The following is a 7129-nucleotide window of genomic DNA, read 5'->3' as shown; positions in this document are numbered from 1 at the left end:
GTTCTAGCGTGGCGGCCGCTGTACCACCCAGTCGTGTCAGTGGTGTTCCGGCATCTCCTGCAAGAGAGCGCTTCGCGTGCAGCCAGGGAGGAAGGACGGGGACCAGCTGTCCCATCCGTTATTTGCCTTTGTTTCCCGGCTTCTGCCCTGTGTCGCGGCACGGGCTTTCGCTTCCTGTAAGAAAGTGACCGGTGGAGGTGGAAGGGGAACAAGTGTTGGGGAGCAGTCAGTGCACCAGCTCAGCATGGCAGTACACGGGGATGGACCCCAAGGCGCCGGAGAGTGGCCCTGGAGCGGCTCCAGGTGGCAGCTCTCCCTGTTTTCCCACACCAGCCCAGAAATACTCCGGAGCAGGCTGTTGCTGTGTTTCCTTACATCGCCTGCTTCTCCCTTTTTCTCTCTCCTCACTGTCTTCTTGGCTAGTGCAGCAGCCAAGAGAGCAGGCTTCGGGGCTGGGGGCAGCTTGGCTTGGGCTGAGTCATGGCCGGAGCTGAGTGCTGCAGGCCTGGCCTGCAAAGCCCGCACCCTCATCTCAGCAACCCCCAAACTTAACTGCTGCTTCAGCAGTGAGAGAAAGAGACATCTGTGTGAGATAAATTAATGGAGGAAGAGAAGCGCTTCTGTGAGCCAGGTGCTGTGATGGAGGGAGCGATCCTCCTCCTCCCCCGTCCTCCCTCCCTACTGCACTTTTTGTTTAGAGCTGCTCTCTTTTCATCTGGGTCAGGAGGCAGGAGATGCAGTCAGGTTATTATTCTATAGAAATTGCTTTGGCCAGTAAGAGGATGCCCTGCTTTATAAAAGACTGGTGAGGGCACCAGCCTGCCTTCTTCACGTCCTCGCACAAAGCCTTATCCCTTGCCCCAACCATTTCTTTCTTTCTTTTCTGTCCCCTATCTCTTCCCTAGTGTTTCCAGAGAATAAAAAGAAATGCTCCCTTTCTTCTTTGCTCTTGATTTCCTTTATGAAGCAGAAAAAGATAACTGGACAAAGTTTAAAATCTAAACTATATTAACAGTTATGCTTTCTTGCTTTTTGTTTAGTTTTCTATTTTGGCACTAGGCTTGTTTTGGCATTTCATACCAATCCCAGTTGTTCTCTCTCTGCTAGGCTTGGCTCTCAGGAGTTGGACCATACTTCTGAGAAGGTTTAAACAAACAGCAACAAAAAACAGGTAATCCTTAAAGGTACAAGAAACAAAAGTGTTTAGTATGAATGCTAACCAACTTGACTGCATTTTGTGTATGTATGGCAGTGAATTCAGCCACGTTGTTATGATATCCTGGATTGTCACATCTGGAGCTGTCAGGTGTGGGAGGTATATTTCTTAGGCAGGTGCACTGTTTTGATCAGCATTAGGTACAGCATAACAAAATAGAGTCCAATAGTTGAGGTTTTGCTTAGCAATATTTAATTTCCAAACATGTTTGCAGAATTGAAGCCTAAATTAGAACCCTGTGTTATTACTGATTTTTCACGTTTCTTTGTTTATGTTACTTTGAGCACACGTCTTCCTGAAAAAGTAACAAGAAGAAAAGTGAAACAGTGGTATTTTAATAATCTAACGTTGTAAATTTTGTATGTGTAAAGTTGGCACACAAATAGGAAACCAGATAGATACGTTTTGACAATATATTTTATGCATTGTTTGCTTATTAGATTCCAAGAACTAGTAATAAGGTAAATACATATGTTCTCATTACAAATGTGTAGATATCTATTTGATATACTGCAAGAGATTTAAAAATTCATCCTGGTATGTGGGTAAATCTGGATGTAAACTGGAAGATGCAAGGTTTAGAGGTGGCCTTAGGGGGCAGGTGTGGTGCAAGGGCTTGTACAAGTTCTGTAGACAGAGCTGAATGGAATCTAGGCTCAGAAAAAGTAACAGGATTACATCCCAGTATAGTAGCATTGTAAATATTGTGAAAATGAATGGGTTTCTAAGGACTTAACTTTAGGTATACCTAAGGAGTCACCTTTTCTGCTTACAATCCATTAAGGTGAAGGAAGCTTCAGGGAGTAAAAGCTGCAAGAAGTTTGGCAGGAATACGTGTTTGGAATAGGTTACAACCAAATGAGAGTTTTTAAGAATACTATTTTCACAGAATCCTAGGAAGCCTTTATTTATCAATGCCTGCACTTTCTGGCTACTTCTGCTTGAAGCTGCCTCCAAGAGCAGCTGGACCAAAATGAGGGAAACTTGAACACATTGCTCAACAAAGTGTAGTGTAAAAGAATGCAGCTGAGAATGAAGGAAAAGGAGTGCCACTTAGATCATTTCCAGGGCATATTACTTAAGTACATGTAAAGAAAGTGGCTGCTGGCTATTTTTAGGATTTCCATTTTCCTTCTGCAAGACAGCAGCTGAGCTCCACTGCAGAGTGATTAAGAGTTGTCCTTAAAAGTAACCAAGAATTTTGGATGGAGAGGGTATGAGCCAGCACTTCTTTGCCTCTGTTTTGGTTACCAGCAGAGAGAGACCTCCTAAGGCTCCTGAAACATGACACTTCACAGTCAATGCTCTGTGGCTTATGCTGGGCTTACTGTTCTTGCAGTCATTCCTTACAGTTCCAATCTTTCGCGTCTCTTCCTTGCACCTCTGCAGTATCACTCTCCCCTTAGGAGGAGAAATAAGTACATACTAAGATTGTCTCATTGACTGTAATCTGTTTTTCTTGATTGCACTGAAGCATCTATATTCTCAGAACAAGTCTGCTGTTGTGTATTCACTTTACTTAGGCAATTTTCTTCCCTTTCAACTGATGCTAGTATTGGAGACACGCACTTCTCTCTCTTTTTTTTTTTTTTTTAAGCACCACTTTCACTGTACTTATAATTTTTTAACATCTTCTCTTGGCGGGCACTTAACAATTAGTAGGAGTCCAGCACTAACATACTGGCTTTACAAGGGTCCATCAGCATGACTCAGCAGCCTGCAAGCCTGAGCTCCAGTTGCAAGCAGTTACTACTACCTTCTCCTATTGCACTAGTAGATGTCAGTTAAAATATTACTGGATACAAGAGCAGCAGTAGTAGTAATGATAATAACAATCATGATACAATAACTGATGTGTAATAATAACTCAGTCTGCAATCTGAGGACTGCCTGAGAGAGCTGAGGTTGTTCAGCCTGGATGAGAGAAGGCTCCGGGGAGACCTGAGAGGAGCCTTTCAGTATCTAAAGTGGGTCTACGAGAAAGGAGGAGATAAACTCTTTAGTAAGATCTATTATGATAAGATAAAGGGAAATGGTTTCAAACTAAAAGAGGAGAGATTTAGACTGGATATAAGAAAGAAACTTTTTACAGTAAGGGTAGTGAAGCACTGGAAAAGGTTGCCCAGAGATGTAATGGATGACCTGGAATGTCCCTGGACTGGACCTGACCTTGCTGTAGGTGTCCCTGTTCACTGCAGGGGAGGTGGACTAGAGGATCTTTAAAGATCTCTTTTCACTCAAATTTGATTCTATCAATAATAATCATAGAATCATAGAATGGCCTGGGTTGAAAAGGACCACAATGATCACCTAGTTTTAACCCCTCTGCTATGTGCAGGGTCACCAACCACCAGACCAGGCTGGCCTTGAATGCCTCCAGGGATGGGGCATCCACAACCTTCTTGGGCAACCTATTCCAGTGCGTCACCACCCTCTGTATAAAAAACTTCCTCCTATTATCTAACCTAAACCTCCCCTGTTTCAGTTTAAAACCATTCCCCCTTGTCCTATCACTATCCACCCATGTAAACAGCCGTTCCCCTTCCTGTTTATATGCTCCCTTCAAGTACTTGGAAGGCCACAATGAGGTCTCCCCGGAGCCTTCTCTTCTCCAAGCTAAACAAGCCCAGTTCCCTCAACCTTTCCTCGTAGGAGTGGTGCTCCAGCCCTCTGATCATCTGGATCTCTTCTGCAGATTCAGCTATCTAATCCCAATTGAATGGCTAATTTATATGTGATGCCTTTGAGACCACCCAGTGTAACAATAGGGTTCTAAGGTTTTGTTTCTAGCTTTTGTACTTTGTCATTTTTATCTGTCATGACAACAGGAAAGGGACGAATTGTTGAACAATAAGTGCTAAATGAAAGAATTACTTGAAGCGTTGGACAAGCTACTAGGTTAAAAGAAAACTTTGCATTTCCCAAACTTTTAGATTAATATAGGTAGCTATTATTTAAATGTTGTTTTTTTGTTGTTGCTATGATTGAAATGCTACTTTAGAGAATATCAAACTGATTTATTTTCCATTTTTAAAATCAACTCCAGCCTATCTTGATAAATATGACTTATTACTTTAGACTGAAACGTATTTTTGAAAGGTTTTTCCTTCATCTGTTTTCCTCTGTACAATAACATTGTTTTTCTTGCCTTTTTCTACAGAATCATTTTTAGTTTCCACAAAATTCTGCACTTTTTTCTCCTTCAACTTACAATACTTTTAAAACACTGTATTTATCTGTAAAGTAAGGCTAACTCACTTCTATTACCACCTTTTCAGCTAAAATTTCCAAACAGAAGATCACAATCTGGGTAAAAAAGTCCAGTAATAAATGACAGAAGCAAAGGCACTCTGTTTAAAGTAGAGAAAACAGTATCTGAATGTTCCTGCTATATAAGGGAATGGGAAAATAAAGTAGGAAATCTTCAACATTTCTATGGCCTCCTTTTTGACTTCTGTTGTTAGGTTAGAAGGGTTTTTGAGTGGGATGAGTTTTCAAATATTGAATGCTTTGTACAGTGGAATGTTCCATCTTTCAACTCTTGAGTACTGTACTTCTTGAAATAATCATATACTGTATGCAACAAGCTTTGTGTTCTCAAAGGGACTATTTTCACATCCTATTTCATAATAAACCAAAAGAGACATCTACAATAAAAATCAGTGAGAATTTTGTAGCATTATCTGAGTTTCAAAATTATTGCTCTTTGCTCTTTTAATTTCTTCTTTTCACTGAAGGGTTAATTAACGAGTACAGCTTGTAATGAGTGTGTCTCGGTTTGTGAGCTTTGCAATAAGTAAGCCTGGGAACAGTGTGAGATAAGGCAGCTTATGATCAAATTCACTGGTCTGTACCATCTGTTCTTATGCATTCATTTTCTGTATGATGATCTGTCCATAGAAGGAGAATTCAAAACATACTTTCAGGGTTCTTTATTTATTATATTTGTGTTGTGTCTTCCAGAAGTATGTGATGGCTGATGGCTGGCATGTGTAGTTGAATGGAAGAATGAGAGCTGAGAGATCTTTTATAGGATTAATCAGACACAACACCAAAAAGTGTACCTTTGCAAGAACAAGTAGTAACTCAAGAATAAATGAATCTGTGGTGCAGGGGATTAAAAAGAGAAAGAGAGAAGAAAGGAAGAACAGAAGAAAAAAAATATTCTGGTAATTTGAGAAGTGGAGTCAGAGAGACTTAAAAAAATGACCTCTGAGCTGAGAAATATTCTGTAGTGGAAACAAAAGAAAAGGACAGCATTCAGTTCTGGGGATCAGATCCCACATGCTTAGATATGCTTAGATTGGGCACCCATAATATGAAGAAAACAGATTATATTAATATAAGTCCAGTTCAAGTGATTCACCAACAGTAACTTGTCTCAGGTGGAGCTCACTTTACCAGCCAAGCATTCATATCCCTTAACTTAAAACCTTTCTTGTTCTTCTTTGCCTTTATCTACTTCATTTTTCAGAGATGTGACTGGGACGTGAGCTACATGTCCTCCGTTACTGCACGACAGTGTTTTCCATCTTGACTATTGCAGGAAGCAGGGTTATATGTGAATTATAAGTGAATGCGTGATAAAATAGCGGGTCTTTGTCATAATGCTTCTGTATCATGAAGTGTAATAAGGTTGCATAGCCAGTTCCAATCCAGGCATTTCCCAAAAAATGAAATTGTTATTACAGTTTCATTGTTCATAAACACCTTCTTTTAGCATACAGGAAATACACATGCAGACATATATAGATGCACCTGCATCACTTAACTTGTTCTGCCATTTTCTTTCTTTGACCCTCCGTTCATGTTACTAACAAGAGCTAATCTTAGCTAGCTAATGAGATCTGACATGATCGCAGTCCATTGCAGGATGGCTGGAGGCTAGTGGATTTTGTGTATCTTGTTTTATTCATGTGTTGTCCTGGAGAGAAATGGAAACATCACGTAAAAGCACTAAGCACTCAGTGTCTGCCTCTGGGCAAAATACAGGTGAAAGATCCCTTTAAAATAAAATTATATAAAATTTAATGTAATTTCTATTTTTTTAATGGAAAGGCAATTCATAATAGAGGCATGTCTTACTCTGACCTCATCTGCCTTGCACAAATGCAGAATTTCTGCAGACAGGGGAAGACGTACTATTTAATTACATCAGGTTAGCTGAGGTTGGTAATATTGAAAACATATATTGACATGGTGAGTAGCATTCATTAATTTATTTTATTTCTCTTACTTCTGTCCAGAAAGTCACAAACACTTTTTCACGATCACAGTTCCTCTTCTTCATCTCCTACTTATCAAGTATTGCATTCTAGGATGGCATCCTGTTGTTCCTTTGAGGTAAATCTTTAGCCTGTGAATATGGGAGACACATTTCCCTTTTTCCCCCTTTCTCAATGTGGTTACATTAAGATTTTTTTGGATTTCATGTTTGGCTCTTTCATATAGCTAAACCTCTGCCCTGCTGCAGCTTTTTGAGTGCCTTGCAGCTTGAAAATGACTCAATTGTCACACTCCCTTCCCTCTAGCCAACATAAAAGAAGCCTGGAAAAACTATGCTTGGGAATGATCCTCCTCCTGGCTTACATCACAAATGACTTCTATTACAGAATAATGCCCAAGGCACAATCCAGCCTGAAATACATAGTCGTCATGAACTGTAAAAATACTTCTTAACAATTAAGTTAAATACTCCAAATCATTTACAATTCTAAACCCAAATCTCTCTCAGTCTACATTTCCAAACTCTTCAAATATGTTTTCTTTTTCCATAAATGCCAATAAGTGATAATTACTGTGTTTGATGTGAACAGACTTTTTCTATGTTACAATCAAGTACAAACAACATATACAAAACCCCTACATAGATCTTTGAAGAAACATATATATATATATATATATATATATATA

Source organism: Meleagris gallopavo, chromosome 3 (assembly GCF_000146605.3).
Source record: "Meleagris gallopavo isolate NT-WF06-2002-E0010 breed Aviagen turkey brand Nicholas breeding stock chromosome 3, Turkey_5.1, whole genome shotgun sequence".
Classification (NCBI taxonomy): Eukaryota; Metazoa; Chordata; class Aves; order Galliformes; family Phasianidae; genus Meleagris; species Meleagris gallopavo.
The sequence above is the reverse complement of the archived record's forward strand: the minus strand, read 5'-3'. Positions refer to the sequence as shown.